Raw genomic sequence first — 17,854 nt, 5'->3', positions numbered from 1 at the left:
CACACAAAAAGAAGAATAGAAAGATAAAGAGCTAACGCATGGGATTAATTGCTGTAGATTATCTTTTTTTTCTCCCTTTTATGACATTATGGCCCGGTTTCATAGACGGGGCTTAGCCTAAACCAGGATTGGGCCATAGTTCAATTAGGACATTTAAGTAATTTTTATAAACATTCCTTCGAAAAAAGTATTACTGGTGTGCATCTTAAGACAAAATAAAGGCACTGACATGTTTTAAGATCAGTCGGTGCAAGTTTCTTTTCGATAAAACAGCTCAGATTTACATTTTAGTCTAGGACTAGGCTTAAGCCTTGTCTGTGAAACCGGGGGTATGTCTTGTAAGTGGCAAAATATTGAGGCCCTTTTATCCAGTTTGGATGTGTTTCATTCTTTTTGGTCAAGTACACTAATTCATTTTATGACTAATAGCTTATGATTCCATTATAATGTGGAAATTCAGACAAGTAATGAGTTGACATTTACATTATTATATGAAATCACCTATAACAGTCAGCCACTGAATACTATGAGCCTAAAAAATGTGTAATTTTCTTTCAGGTATACCTTTTTTATTTATACAGATGTAATATTTTCTTCATTCTGTTGATTTATTTTAATTTATTTATTTTAATTTAACTAACACACCTCTAAGAATGAAAATAAATGCATGTTCAATAATAAGTAAATATACAAAAAATCATGGGTGTAGCCTAAACATAATTATTTGAATAAGGTTATTTTAAAAATAATATCATTAATTTCATGAATATCATAGATGTTTGTCAGAGTTAATCCATTTGACCTAATCAATATGTGCCTATTCATAAAATATGTGATATTGTACATATTTACATCACAAAGTAAAGCATGCAAATATGTTTATGTAAATTTATAAAACTACTTGTACCTTCACTGCAGTACTCCTTGAAGGCTACTTATACTAAAACTGCTTACGTAAGGGAAAGTTCGCCCAAAAATGGAAATTGTGTCATTATTTAGTCGCCCTCAAGTTGCACACCTATGAGATTCTTTCTTCTGTTGAGCAAAAAAGAAGATATTTTGCAGAATGTTGGTAACCAGACAGTTAAATGTTATTTATTATATAAATAATGTAATATTTTCTTCATTCTATTTATTTGTATTTATTTATTTTCCTTTAACATTTTGATACACAATACCCTGTTGGGGAAACTTAATGGCTGCACTTTGTTCTGCACTATAATTTAAGACAAATGGATTTATTATGTTTTCATATTCAAGAGATTATAAGCTACAAGGAGCCTTTTTTGGGTTTGCATCAAATGTTCTTCGACTTTAATGCATAATCAATTTGTTTATGAATACAGATTGATCTGCTGAAATCAGTTATTTAGTTGAATACAACTATAGCTGCCGCACATTAAAATACAATTTTCAAGAAAAAAACAAAAAACATGGGGAAAATAAATGCATGAAACCATTCAGAAGAATTTGGGCACAGATGGGAATATATAATGTATCTTGCTGAATATATGGAAGTAAGCAAATTCTGATATAGTGTTTTATAGTCAGTCATTGATTTTTTTCAATCAAACGATTATTTCAAAACTTCTGTGAGTTTGTTTGGATCTAGTTTCATTGGCAGAGTAAAAATAGACAAGTAACTGTCAGTACATGTGTAAAAAGATATATTTTATATTAACTTATTAATATAACTTATAAAAAAATGTCATGCTGCTTAAATATATATTTTACTAGATTGCAAAAAATATAGGCCTATTTCTCTTGTGCACTTTGCTTCCGAGTCTCTAGAGGTCATCTTTGCTTTAGTTGTGCTAAACAAAAGCTCAATCTGTTTTACTGGACCAGTGTCTATCGTCTGTCAGTTTGGAATTTGTTCATGTTTTTAGATCCCAAACTAAAATTCAGCTGTAATAACAAAGATCCTTTCCAACTTTCCGTAAAAACCAGGAAAATCTGCTCTTGGCATTTGCACATCATGGAGAAGATACCTACTAAGTGTCCCAAATATTTTTCCTATTTATTTTCTGTTATTAAAGCCGTGTCGGGCCTTTTGTTCATTAATGTTTTTTGGGATATAAATCAAAGGGCTGAGCAGTACCTCCACACACAGATATCTATAGAGTTCAGAATCTCTCAGCATTGGTATACTCATGCTCTAATAATCAAATCTTGTCCACTGGCTTCATGCTATTTGCACCTGCTTCTCTCTTGCTGTTCATTGTCATTTTTTATGCCACTTCAAACTTTGTTGTTTGAATCGTTTGGGACACTATGAACAACTGAAGACTCATTGGCATGAAAATGAAAAGCCATGTCTAAACAGTTTCACAGTCTTTGACGTAATGTTTCATCTTAGAGTTTGGTGAATGGGAAAATGGTGCAGTGTACTTAAATAGATACATGTGTAACATGCTCATTCATCTTAGTTTCAGAGGAAACTAAGAAATCCCAATGAATGGTGCTGTTGTATATGGACTCTTAATGGAATTTGGGAGCTCAGGGAATCTGTTCCAGGAATTGGAGGAGTTCAAGGCAGCGACAGATCTCAGGTGAGCAGTACGTTGCACCTGCATCCTTCAAAAGTTAAGCAGACTGAAACTTTTTTGAGTTAATCCACATCTAGGCTTTGTTTCACACCCCCCCCCCCCTTTTGGCAGCTGTGCAGAGCCTTTAATTTTTTTATTTGACCCTGGAGAACTTTTCACAGATGCTGCAAGAGAGTTAAATCTTCTTGTTTCCTTCAATCAGTCATCATGGTCTCATAACACGTCATGTTAGCGTCAATCATCATTCTGCCAGATAGCACCTGAATTTCCACCCACATTCACTTTACATTCTTACAAACATGTATGTGAAGTAACATAGCATCCGTGTGATATCAGATAAATGTCTGAGAGCTGAATTCTGGGAAGAGTGCAGCAGACTGATTAAGATAATGACTTGAATATTCCTTAGAGCGGAATTATCTTCTTTGTCTGATCTCTCTCAACATAAAAAACAGCTGGTTGTTTTTTATACCAATCTTAAGAGGATAGATCTAAACACACCTGTTTGAGCTTTAGGGTATTATGAGGATATTTCACTAATTTGTTTTCTGAGCACATCCAGACTGATTTCTGCAGGTGTGGGTGACACCACTGAAAAAGTTGTCCTTCGTGAGGGCTGGGATGAAATCCCAAACTCATGACTGAGATATATAACTTCCTTTTTTCACTTCACAAGCAAACCTTTATTCTGGAATTAAACAATGCACCTTTGAAATGCGGTCTTTTTGATGGGTAATGCTGTTTCATAAACACAGTTGTGAAAAGAAAGAATGTATGTGTTAACAGATTAATTGATCGATGACAATACGTGTATTTTTAGACCAATTAGGACTCGAGCCAGAATAGATGCCGGTTCATCCTCCCTGCCAAGTCTGGATCGGAGGCAGAAATCGGTTCAGTGGATAGCTGGGGAAAACACGCTCGGCTTCCGAACACGTCTGTTGTCATCTGTGTGGCAAATGAGAGATGGGGTCATGCAGGAATCTTTCCAAACAAAAGAAAATAGTTGGATCACTGCAGATCAAATAATAGGTTAGTAAATATTACATAACAAGATAGTTTGGGATCTTAATATGGCTTCCAGAAAAATGCCCAATCTTGTGTATTATAATGGCTCTGGTGTTATGTAATACTGGTGGCCTGTCCACTTAGTCCTGTTATCAACAACATTTCACATCTTGAATAATTTAGCACAGCCCACAGTGTAATCCTAACAAACACTCCTTTCTGTGTTAAACTTTTGGACACATTTTACTTAGAAGAAACAATAACTCCATAAGGTGTGTTTCATTAGTATGCCGTATGTATTTATACAGCTTGTAAAGGCCATAAATGGAACAAAGAGATTTTAATGAGTGTATTAAATGAAACATGAGGAGGTCGATAAAACACTTAATTTAATCCAGCAGATATTGAGGAATGAAGGCATTTTTAAGGCAATATGAAGATAACATGCAGTAATGTCTTTCACAAGTGATAAATGTTATATGAATGAAAAGTTGAACAAATGAATTGTATTTTATTGAAAAGATTACCTACATTCTTTTTATATCTTTCTTTTGATGATGTAACCATGTTTGATGGATTTATCTATGTAGTCAAGCATGCACTTTTTTTCCTGGTTCTGGCATGACAATCAAAAGCGTTTCTGCTTGGTGATAATGTGAGGATTTAGCCATTCCAAACCAATGTGCAAGCTAAAAACAACACTAACACACCTCCTGTGGAAGTTTGTATTCATGCACACCCAGTTTACCTCGGACAAGAGTTATTGATATTTCTGATAAAGAAGAAGGATCAGGAAACTCCTTTTTCCTGCAGTGACAGAGGTGGTGTTTGCAGCACTTGATTAGATATCCACAAGCAGTGCTGTATATTACAGTTATTTTCTAAGGTATGTCTGTGAAATAATCTGTACTTGATACTTTTGGATGGACAGAAATACTAATCCAAAATGTCTAGGCATTTTTTTTTTTTTAATTTATAATCTATTTCTGAATATAAATTCTTAGTGCTATAGTGTTTATGCTTAATTATTTATGTTGCCATATGGCAAGTCTGATGTATGTGTCTTTTATGGAAGTACGGGAATCTGTCTGTGTGTGTACTATGCTACATTGTGGATGTAAAGGATTGTAAAAGTGATTTTTTTGATATTGTGGGGACTAGCCTGAGGGGAAAATAATTATTAAAAATAGTAAATGATGTTTATCTCAAAGTGCAAACAGGTTTTCTGTAAGTGATAGGTTTAGGGTAAGGGTTAGGAATAGAAAATATTGTTTGGTCAGTATAAAAGTAATAGAAGTCTATGGAAAGTCCCCACAATTCACAGAAACAAAAATGTGTGTGCATGTTGAGAAATATTAAATATAATATTGAAAACATTACAATATATCAGCTGTGTTCTTTTTGAATATGTTGAAAAATGAAATCATTCAGAAATCATTGTAATCATTGCTGACTTGGAGCTGAAGAAACATATATTATTAATACCAATGTTGCAAATAGTTGTGCTGATTAATGTTATCGTGGAAACAATGATACTTTTTTCTTTGATGCATAGATGTTCAAAAACAAAATAGAAATAAAAAAAAAGAAATTAATTTTAGTTCCTTGCTAATTAATTAATTAATTATTTTCTTAAACTGACTTACACTGGCCCCAAACTGCATAATATACTGTATTGATTTTTTTTATTTTTATGGATATTTAATTATGTGTATAGGGAGCAGAACAGTGTTAAGAGTGGAATAGGAGATTATTATTATTTCCTAATGCTGAACCTTCATCCATCTTGTGTGCAGCTGAAGAAACTGGAGAAATAATTTCCCAGTTTTCTAAAGGATCTGCTTCTAAAAATGAATGGCTGTTCACATTGAGGCATCTGACTGAGTCAGTGGAATGTGAGGTAGAATGGTCAGAATGAGAGATGAGAGTTCCACGCATAACAATTAGGGAAAAAAATAATTTATTAACTGACCAGTTCATTTGACTAAACTGAGTGCAACATTGCTCCTGTTATTAGTTCATGACAGCAATTTACAATGAGTGATACTCCCAGAGAATAATGAGACGACAGGATCACAATGATGATTGTCAGGTCAAAGAGTATTAGCATTAGATAAATTATTATAATTATTATAAAATGTTTTTGTAGACATCTTGCTTGTTAAGTCATATGGCAGTGTACATAATGGAGTCGGACGTGTTTACATTTAAATGCTAATTAATTTACAAACCCCCAAAAACACAAACTCCAGATATGAAGTGAAGTGCTTGAAAAATCTAGATACTGAACAGCAAGATGTTTGTGTGTTTGCCACTACGTGTAGAACTTTCAAATGTCTTCTTTTAAACAGCGAGTGAGTAGTTCAGTGTAATGGTAATGAACGGATGGGTTTTAAAGTTACTTTCTGCTGTCTTCAGCATGATAAGTGGCAAAAATAGTTTCATAAATAAATATGCTCTGCTTAATTAACAGGCTAATAGATGCAGCTGTTTGTTGAGTTCATCTTATCAAGCTTCATTCATTTTGTAAATTGTCATGTAATTTCACAGACAGGTTGTACAAACATGTATTCAAAGACTTTAGCAAAGCAATCTTTATAATGGCTGCACGGTATAAAAGTGTATCATACATGTCTGAGTTTCTGTAAACACTTAATCTTTTAATCACAGAAATCTAAAATGCACAGACAGACGTATACATTCACACAGATGGCAAAAAGGACACGTTGAGCACACTGGCGTCCGAGACCCTTTTGGGGAACATCCAGGGGCACTAATTAACCAAACTGAAATGTCCCAATTCTGCTGTGGCTGAACTATGTGACCACAGACCTGTTAACCCTTGCACTTGGGTCAGCACGTGTGGACACACATTTTCTCCACCAGCAGCTTCTTTGTCTCTGCAATCAATGGGATTTTTTTTATCTTATTAAAAAAAGAAAGCGTTCACAATACTTCGTAGCTGATGCACACAATGTTCTGTATTCACTGCTGTCTGAACCTCTTTTCTGCATACATTTGTCCTGTCCATTTACTTCACATGGGCAACAAGCCAGAGGCATTAATGGGCCAGCGCTAAGTATGTCTCCACTTACTAATTCTCATCCTTTACACTGAGTTTGACTGGATAAATGAAGGAATGGACCATCAACTGCTCAATCAAGTGTGTACTGAGTCAGACAGGGCAGAAGCTGTTGCAATGTAATGAATAGCCGTTTTACTGAAAAATATGGTCTCATTGACCTCCTTTCATTTGGCAATGATTGTTGCAAACCCATTCTATCAATTGGAGAAGTAATATTCACCCTTTTTGTCCTGAGCTGTTATTTGCACTGGTCTGTCAATTTCTGTCAAAGCAGCCTGTAGGAGCCATCCTAAGAACAGCATCTCTGCAGGATCACTCGATATGTTTAAAAGTGTTTAAGGATTTTCATGAATGTAACATTATAAATGTCTTTAATGCATCCTTGATGGATAAACGTTTATTATTATTATTATCATTTAAAATCTTGCTTACCCAAAATTCAGAATGGTAGTATTGTGTAATGTTAATATACAAATATTACACAGCACAACTCATTTCAAAATGAATAATAATAAGAAATTTTTCTTGAGCACCAAATCGTCATATTGTAATGATTTCTGAACATTTTTATTTTTATTTGTGATTTAATGCATCAAATAATCAATCATTTTACACAAATGTAGCCATAAATGAATGATATTTTGTGTTTGTGTCTGTGTGTGTGTGTGTGTGTTTTTAACCACTTAGTTATTCTAATTAATCAAATTCATTGTCAGTAATTGCACAGAGATTCAGGATTTGAGTGAAAGGATTCATAGACATGAGATTTGAAGGGGTGAGTCTCACAAAGCACCAGGAAATAATATAGTATGCTGTGTAATAGTCCCATGGCAAGTCATGTTAAAACATTTAATGCTATTGATAAATACACATTTCGAAGGACATACAACTTTAGAGAAACCTACATTTAAAAGTCTCAAAACTGCAATACCTGCAGTCATGAACTGGAAAACTGGCAGAGAGCCAGAGGGAAGAGATTTATGGTTTTGGGCTCGAAAATGTGGGAGCCGCTTTGTAGTTAGTATGTTTTTTCCCCAGGAGGTGCTGTATCTGTGTAAAGACGACCACACTTCTTCCATGAAAGCCACACAATTCATTCTGGCATTGTAAAAGCCTTAATTTGCATGTGCTCATTATTTACCTCTCATGATTGCCTAATCAAAACAAAGAGCCTGAGTGAGAGAGAATGTCCTGGGATGAATTATGGCCAGCTGTTCACTGGGTTTCAAAGATATTTTCACACCTCACATCCTCTAAAATTTCACCTTTTGTCTTGAAATTGAAAAGACCTGATACCGTGATGTTTTTCTTTGGAGATCAGCAGCACAGGAAAAGAGCTTAACCATGTCTGTCAGCTGAAACTTTTTTCACTTAACTCTCCCTGTGGATTTGAGCGGTTTTCCAGGGATCTGAGCTTGGCTGCTGTAAAGCTGTAGAAATCCCTTCTCACGTACACTTATATTCTCTCATTCACATTCATTCAGTCTTTTTTTTGTTTTGTTTTTTTGTTACTATACTGGGAACAAGGTGTTGGTCATTCAAAACTGAATTTCACAGTATCACTACAAAATAAGGAAACATTTGTTAGGAACTGACATTGTGCAATTCTTTTGGCTGTTGTAAACCTGCATCATTTTTGACCAGTTAAAGAAGCAGGTCAGGCAAATATGAAAATTTGCTTGAAATTTACTCAACCTTCAGTCCATCAATTAAGTGAATTACAGGTGGTTAAGGTGTTTTTATCAGCTGTTTATCAGACTCTCATTCTGACGCCACCCATTCACTGAACAGGATACACTGGACATTTGGTATGTATGGTCTGAGGGTGAGTAAATTTAAGCAAATTAACATTTTTGGTGAACTACTCCTTTAAGATTTCCATATAAAACAAAAAACATATTCAGTTTAACATTGAAAAGCACAATGCATCCAGTCAGAGGAAAAAGGCACAGAATGCAGAGGAAATGATAAAAATGAAAGCAATTAGCAGTTAATTAGTTTAAGGAGATCCAAGCTCATGATATCAGCTTACATTGCTCACAGTAATAAACTGTATCACTCTCTTACATAAAAAACATACAGATCTAAATTCTTTTAATCTATTAAAATCTCAGTCTGTGAATGATTAAAATGCAGATGTGTGTGGCAGTGTGAATATTTGCTAATTCTGTAACAGATTCTGTGTCATGTGAGCTCTGTCTTCAGCAGATTTTCTTACACTGAGCACATTAAGAGCTTCTCATCCCAGTTGCAAAAGCAGAGCACGTTTTTGCTTATTTTAAAGCTTGTTTTCATTTTTAAAACATTTTAAGGCCTCTTAAGGGTGCCTAGAGGGCCCCCGGCCCTTGGGTTGAGAACCACTGGTATAAATTAAATAGTAAGAATATATATATATATATATATATATATATATATATATATATATATATTAACCACAAGCCATATGTCAATTTATCCACAATGTGTTAAACTAATATTCAGAGGTCAGGCATCATGCATTGTTTGGACTGCATTATGTTCTGCAACACCTAGACAGACCGGGGACCTATGTGAGGATCCTGTTTGTGGACTTCAGCTAGGCTTTTAACACGATCATGCCAAACCTCCTCATGCCCAAACTAACTCAGCTCTCCGTGCACACCTCCGTCTGTCAGTGGATCAACAGCTTCCTGACAGACAGGCAGCAGCTAGTGAGGCTGGGAAAATACACATCCAGCACCCGTACAATCAGCACCGGAGCTCCCCAGGGCTGCGTTCTCTCCCCACTGCTCTTCTCCCTGTACACTAACGATTGCACATCTAAGGAACCCTCTGTCAAGCTCCTGAAGTTTGCAGATGACACCACACTCATCGGCCTCATTCAGGACGGTGACGAGTCTGCTTACAGGCAGGAGGTTAAAGAGCTGGCTGTCTGGTGCACTCTCAACAACCTGGAGCTTAACACGCTCAAAACAGTGGAGATGATCGTGGACTTCAGGAGAAACCCCCCTGCACTCCCCCCCACTCACCATCATGAACAGCACTGTGACTGCAGTGGAGTCATTCAGGTTCCTGGGCACCACTATCTCTCAGGACCTGAAGTGGGACATTCACATTGACTCCATTGTGAAAAAGGCCCAGCAGAGGTTGTACTTCCTTCGCCAGCTGAGGAAGTTTAACCTGCCACAGGAGCTGCTGAAACAGTTCTATTCCACCATCATCGAATCCATCCTCTGCACTTCAGTAACTGTCTGGTTCAGCTCAGCTTCTAAATCTGACCTCAGAAGACTACAGAGGGTAGTCCGGACTGCTGAGCGAATCATCGGTTCAACTCTCCCATCTATTCAAGAACTGTACTTATCCAGAGTGAGCAAAAGGGCTGTTAAAATCACTCTGGACTCCTCACATCCAGCACACTCCCTCTTTGAACTGTTGCCATCTGGTCGACGCTACAGAGCACTGAGCACCAGAATGACCAGACACAGGAACAGTTTCTTCCCTCAGGCAATCCATCTTATGAACAGCTGATACACACTGAACACACTGAACACACTACACTTTATATTTATATACACATACACTTAATTTATCTAACACACATACTTAGTATACACTTACATTTTGCACATAATATACATGTACATACATAACTGCATTTTTGTAATATACCTGCCTACAATTGTAAATTTGTATATTGTCATTCCTTATCTACTTATTTGTATTTTTGTATTTTTATATTCTTTTATTATGTGTTTTATGTTCTGTCGCTGTCATTCTGTTGTACTGCGGAGCTTCTGTCACGAAAACAAATTCCTCGTATGTGTAAACATACCTGGCAATAAAGCTCATTCTGATTCTGATTCTGATTCTGATTGTTTTAATAATTTTTAATCTGTAAGGTCAACAAGACTATACAATTTGAAAGAAAAAGGCCAATGCAATACAGCACGTAAATATTGCATTTGTTACAAACTTCCAGTCAAATTGCCAATCATAATAGAATCATTAGAGAAATAAATTGTTGACTGCAAGGGGAACAGATGAAAGATTTGAGCTGGGAATGATTTTTCTCACCACAGAGCAGTAAAGAGCACTATGCTAGAGTGGACGACGTACATGCTTCAGACTTGACTGAAACCACATGTCCGAAGCTCTGTCAAATGGAAATTTTTTCACATCTGCTGCTTGGGAAAAGCATTTGAAAATGAATTAGTATCTAGCAGATTTTCAGTTCATGTGATAGATGTACAAGCATTATTGCAGTGTTTATTATAAGAGTTTTTTTTTCTGTGCACATCATTAGTTTTAACGATAGATTTGTTGTTTTCACTTGACAAGACATATGAACTGGAGTTCTGTGAATTACTTGGGGACTATTGTGATGTTTTTAATCAGTTATTTGGATTCTGATTCTGACGGGACCCATTCAATGCAAAGAGTCCACTGGTGAGCAAGTGATGTAATACTAAATTCCTCCAAATCTGTTCCAGTGAAGAAACAAATTCATCTACATCTCAGTCGGCCTGAGGTTGAGTATTTTCAGCTAATGTTTATTTTGGGGTGAACTATTCCTTTAACAGTATCAATTTAGTTTCTATGCTTTTCATTAGCATAAAAATAGATCCAGCATCACAGATGCCCCAGAGGTGCACTGCTTTGTCACCGTCATGACGAACTAAACACCAGGGAGCAGCTGTTTGTGCCCCAGAGGTCACCTTGATCTAGAGATCGGTAGGTGGCTGGTGGACGTCAACATCCCACCACATGAAAAAGCCTATTGATTGAAGAATCTACCTCTGATGCCTCTATGACTCATATATAGGAAAGAAGCGATAGTAGCCGCAGAAGATCAAAGGGAATAAAAACACTGCATTGAATATGGAGTTTTTCCTGTTAATTCAGCTCTTCCATTGTACCACTAAAGCCGAGAGCATTACTGTGATTCTCATGTGAAAGTTTGTTTAGTTATCACATCAAAGCATCTGAAATGATTGTCACATGGGATGCACATTAGCCTATCATCTTGCTTACACAGCCTACTGCTCTGGAACCACTGAGGAAATTAGCTTGTTTATGACTTACATTTACAATGTTTAGTCCATGTGGCCTGCACATTTCCTCCAAACGGCTGCATTTGCCCTTCCGGATGGAGTACATGCTCTTTTTCCGAGGTCATGCAGTTGTATTCTTGAATATGGCATAAGTGTTGTAAGCTTGTAACCTCACACTTCTCTGTAACAGGTTCCCAGACTCCAGAGGGAGCAGCATGGAATAATATGTGCTTTTAGGGTGAAGATTCTGCGCCTCTCTCCTTGTCAGCTGTAGCCATCGCTGCTTTGGTAAGACAGACGTTTTTATACAGAGGTAATGAAAAGTTTATAGAAAACAGGTGGACATTAAATGAGTTCCACAGTGTCAGTCTCAGCTTTGTCCCAATGTGTGTGAGCTAAAACGTCCAAGAAATCTGAACACATGAGCTCCTAGTAAAATGTTTGTCCATTGATTTACGTAAGTTGTGGTGTCTGTATCCCTTACTGCAAGTATACCACAGTTTTGGTTGTTTATTTGTGTACCAGCTATAGTGGAATGACTAGGGTTTTTTTTACAACCCCAATTTCAGAGAAGTTGGGACGTTTTGTAAAATAACAAGAATCTGTGATTTGTTCATACTCTTTAACTTTTATTTAATTGATAAAAAGTACAAAAGAAAAGATGTCCAAAGTTTTCACTGACCAAATTAAATGTATTTTGTAAATATGAACAAATTTTGTTTTTGTGGGCTGCAACACATTTTTAAAAATGTTGGGACAGGGGCAAAATAAAAGTGAAAATTTTATAGAATATCCACGTTAAACTTTTGAAACAGTTCACAGTAAGCAGGTGAATTGGTAATAGGTCAAGGTACCTGTATGATGTTTGGGTATAAAAGGAGCATGGATCATGGCCTATCACTTTGTGCCAAATTTCACGAAAAAAGTGTCAAACAAATCAAAACTCACATTTTTAAATGTGTGCTGTACTCAGATGAGTCCACATTTTAACTTGTTTCCAGGAAAAAAATGATTTTGAGTTCAGTAGAGCAAGCAGCATGGGTGACTGGAATATGTGTGAAAGTACTATTGACATGGAGGTATGTACTGGGATTGTACAGAGACATATACTACGATTAAGAATATGCATTTCTTGGGAAGTCCATGGTTATTAGATCAATGCCAGGTATCATTCTGCATGTGCTATAAGTGTGGTATCGTTGACAGAGTGAATGTGCTAGACTGGCAAGCAGATCTGTCTCCTATTGAAAATGTATGGCTCATCATGAAAAGGAGAATCAGAGAACAACAATCACAGACTGCTAAGCATCTGAAGCCTTGTATCAAGAGAGATTGGATAAAAAGCTTGCTTGCAGAACTTTAACAATTAGCATCCTTAATTCCTAAACAATTAATTGTAATTAAAAGGACCGTTGATGTGACACCGTGTTAAATATGCCTCTGTCCAAACTTTCTTGGTGTGTGTTGCAGCCATCAAAATCTAAATTTGTTCATATTTACCAAATACATTTATGTCGGTCAGTGAAAATTTCGAAAATCTTGTCTTTGTACTTTTTTGTCAAGTAAATAAAAATGAAAGAGAATGAACAAAATCACAGATTCTTGATTTTACTGCATTTTACCATCTTGTCTGGAATTGGGGTTGTAAGAATTAACATTATATAAGAGTTAATCAGCTGCACTCAAGCTAAATTTAAATCTTTTTTTTTTTTACATTGTGAAATTGTGAAAGGGAAATCTGAAGAGGAAGAACATTTCAAATCAAAATACCAGCTGGTCATCAAGGTTATAGCCTCCTATCAATAGCATTCAAGAGCCATTTTTTTTCTATAAATACAAATGAAATATATATATACATACATATATATATATATATATATATATATATATATATATATATATATATATATATATATATACATATATGTGTGTGTGTGTGTGTGTCCCTAGTGGCCTGTGTATCATATTACATAAATTACTACAATATTTTATAAAGTATTAAAGGTTCATATTAGATGGCTATTTTGTGGTAGAAGTAGGATTGTGACAGAAATTTGTGATAGGATAATGTATTAAAAAAATACATTTTAGTTTGTGTGCCACTCTGTGACTATTTTTGGTACAGCAACTAAATAAAATCTCACAGGAATTTCAATTTTTGTGATATCAACTTCAAATTTGGAACACAACAGTAAGATATATGTCTATGATTTTAGATACCAAAATAACTTTCAAAATATTTGATATATATTTTTAGTACAGTACATTTTCTTTACAGTAAACAAACTTCTAAATCTTTTTTGCATTTTCGTTTTTAAAATACTTTCACTTTATCAATACTCTGGCCTTCTCTAAAAAGAAATGAACCTTGGGTTTGTATTGCAAAGTGTTCATGAATTTTCACTATAAGTTTGGATGCATTTTTATTTTATGTTCAAAACAAAGGGGCAGGGGGGAGGGGTTAAGAGGTTAATAAACTTACAGTTTAGAGTTCAGTGCACTTCATCAGATGTGCATCAGCTTTGAACACTGAATGTAATGCATTTATAATTGAGTCTAAATACATTCTTAGGATGGCTATGACCAAAGAAAAACTTCAAGTTGTACAAATTATTCCCCTAAAATGAACTAAGATAGTTGCTTCATGATAAAAAAAAGTGACGCCATTTTCATTCTTGAAGTCATCCTGAACGTTTACTGTGACGTTACATCTCAGAGAAGAGTAACACCTCCCACCCTTATGCTTTTTTTACAGCGGTGCGGAGAGTAAAGTTGTGAAAGAGACTATACGCAGAAGGAATCCCCTCTTACCTCACTTTATCTCTTTCCTACAGATGAATACTTATTGACACAGCTAGATGTGTGGGCAGCTCTGTTAGAGGATGTCTGCATATGTGGGTGCTTGTGTACGTGTGTTTATACCGTTTTGCGTCCATAACGTCCCTGTTTGCGTCCAAACGTGTCTGTGCGCATCTCACTTCTATCTGTGGCTAGATGTAATGGATGAAACATTCCTTGACCACACTATGTGGGCACCATCAGCATCATTATCATCATCCCTGAGACATGGAATGGACGGCAGGGTGTAGGTACACACAGTGTGAGGGCCACTAATATGAGAATGACACCTCTCTGCCCACACATGGCCTGTTCCTCACCAATCAGAGTCACTCACAGAGGCATGCAGGGTGGGCGGCCGTATCACGCAGGGTAAGTAATGAAGGTGTTGATGGAGAACACCACCGTTTTCACACGTCACGCTGGGCAGATTGGTCATATGGTGAAAATAAAATGACCAGTGTCATCAGTACACATATACAGAAATAGATCACATGAAATGGTACCGTTTTAATTAATCAACATGCTCCCTGAAGGCTGCCTACCGGTGTCCACAAGGTCCATTTTTGTGATTAAGCCTGTATTTCTATAATGATTACACCCGCTCCCAAAACACACATGCACACACACTGAACCACATGTCCAATTACCAGGTCTCTTATTAGCTTTACATTAATGATCCCCTGAGGCTTCTCTTGTGTGAAAGAGCATAGCCCCACCAACCCACACACTGCTCACACACATGGGCATTTTAATTGGCAGCAAAATCCAACCATAGTAATGCTCTTACAAGTCTGAGTCATCCTCACAGCACTGTATGCAAAACACAGCAGTATTAACTTTCAAGTGAGTTTGTGTGTTGATAGTTTGATATGGTTTCTAATTTGAGGAGTCGGGCAAATTCAGATGACTTTTTTTTTTAATGGAAAGTAACCTGGTATGGAACACATTTGCAAAAGAGCAAAGATGGGACAAGTGTGTGCTCCATTAACCATTTAATTTGACCTGTAACCAGACTTTAAGGCTCTCTATCGCCATCTGTGGATGAGACATAAAATTGTAAGTTACTTGGACCTTCTTTTCTCCACACAAGGACCAATGATGGGATGGTTGTCTGAAATTTTCCGCTAAATTTAACCCAACAGGTCTAAAGAAGAATCATTATTATAGACTTACCGTATGTAGACTGCCAGAGAAAAAAGGCAAGAAAGCCAACCGGAACGGGTTTCGAAAAATGTAATGATAGTTTACCTATTTTTAAGAAGGGTTTAAAAAAAAAACTTATTACCATATATTAATGCTAATATATCATGCTGCTTGAGCTACCAAAATCTCCTTTGTGCTTTAAAATGTTCTGACACCACCATAAAAATACAAGTGGCTCAATAGGAAGACACATGAAGAATCAGAGTTCATCATAAATAAAATATAATCATTTATGTAATATGAAACAAAGGGGAAAATTTTCTTTCACTGTTTTTCATCATAAATTGCATAATTCATCGTTTTTATCTCCAAAACTCATAAATTGTAAAGTATTTTACCATATATTTACATATAATGTGATGTTAAACCATTCATTTTCTTCACTGTTTATGGTGGCGTATAAAATAACTTACAGTTAGTCTATAAACAGGTTTTTACTATAGCATTTAAAATTTGCAGGTGTAATGTTGCGAGGATGCTTTTGTAATTTACAATTAATGTGATGAATTTCAATAGACTCAAATAACAAGATGGTCTATGCTTAATGACAGTAAGAGTGAATGAGTCAGAACATGAGCAAATCAGAGCCTGGTCTGACTCACAGTTTTTTTTTTTTATCTACATTAGTTAAGGGAAAATGTTAAAAGGCATGGCGACTTCGTATAATGGCATTTTTACACTAACTTCCTATTTAGCCCTGTTCTGTTATAATACACTACATTTGAATGAAACTCTAAAAAAAAGAGCACACTGCACATGTTGCCAAAATGTATCTGTGATCAAGAAACCAAATGGTGCCAGAGACCTCAATGGAGAACAGGTTTGGAGGATCAAAGGTGGATATATTTACCCATTTCCTTCTGTGCATTTGTGAGACAAGCATATGTGCCAATAAGTACAGGATGGAGGATGTCTGAAGGGAATAAAATGGTTCAGTTTTTGCTGAGGGGGAACTCAAATAAAGTCACAGGACTGACTCAGACACCCTCAATCCAACCACAACACACAATCTGCTGCCATAGAGCATTAGAGTATTACACCTGGGCACACAACCACAGATTTAAAGTCACACCCCACCAGGCTCTGCAGCCATGTCACTGACCGCAAACACAAACCCACTGGCACCTGGGAACAGCTCATTTGGTCTGACTTGCTGTCAGTTTGAGTATGTCTCCTACAGTCATCTCCAAACAAACATTCTCCTGGCATGATTGTGATATTGCACATAATGAGGATTCTGACAGAGCCCGAGCACCATGTGCACTTGTTACAACTGTCACACCTGTGATCATGAGTGATGAGTTCTGAGCAAATCACTCTTTTGGGGTTTGAACAAGGTCCTGTACTTGCCATTAACATGCAATCATATCAAGTCAAACGAATCATCACCCAATCAGAACATAGAGAGTTTACATTTGTCCACATCAAACAGATTCTGTATGTAGGTCGAGCTGCACAATTAATCGAAAAGATAATTGTGATAACAATTAACTAATCAAAAAAAATTGACTATTAGTATTCTATTTACCAATGTGCTAAAGGTTTCTATTTACAACATGCTTGCAGTGTTGAGCATCATAGGCAATCACAGATGAGCAAGTAAATGCAAAGTCCAGTCAGAGGCATTTAAATTAGTCGCTCTTCAAAAGAATTACAAATCAGTTTTGTTCACCACAAACACACTCTGCGAATGCTGCACTTATATCAAATTAATTGCTGGCACCATTTAAATATGATATTCATTGTGCAATGTAAATAGCTTCATTGATTGTTAATGGGAGTTATTGGTGAAAGTGTAGAACTCAGTCAATGAGCTCCTAATGAACTGATGTGAATAGGGTAGGAGTGTGACATTTACCTTTGAATGCAGGATATATCGTGGAAGCATGCAGACTTCAAAGGACAAGCCGAAGGTCAAAGGTCGAACCAAGCTTTTTTTTAAATGGGATGGTTGGGTTTACGGAGGATCGAGGTTGAGATTTAGGACCTATCAACTGTGTGGTAGTAACGTTTGTACTGGACTTTTTTGAAAGTGATAAACTGACAAACAGGGTTCACAACTTATACATTTCTGTACCAAATATACTCATATTTGTTTCATAAAAGTTTCAGAGATTTTTTACGAGTATAACCCTCTA

Source organism: Carassius carassius, chromosome 20 (genome assembly GCF_963082965.1).
Source record: "Carassius carassius chromosome 20, fCarCar2.1, whole genome shotgun sequence".
NCBI classification, from domain to species: domain Eukaryota; kingdom Metazoa; phylum Chordata; class Actinopteri; order Cypriniformes; family Cyprinidae; genus Carassius; species Carassius carassius.
The sequence above is the reverse complement of the archived record's forward strand: the minus strand, read 5'-3'. Positions refer to the sequence as shown.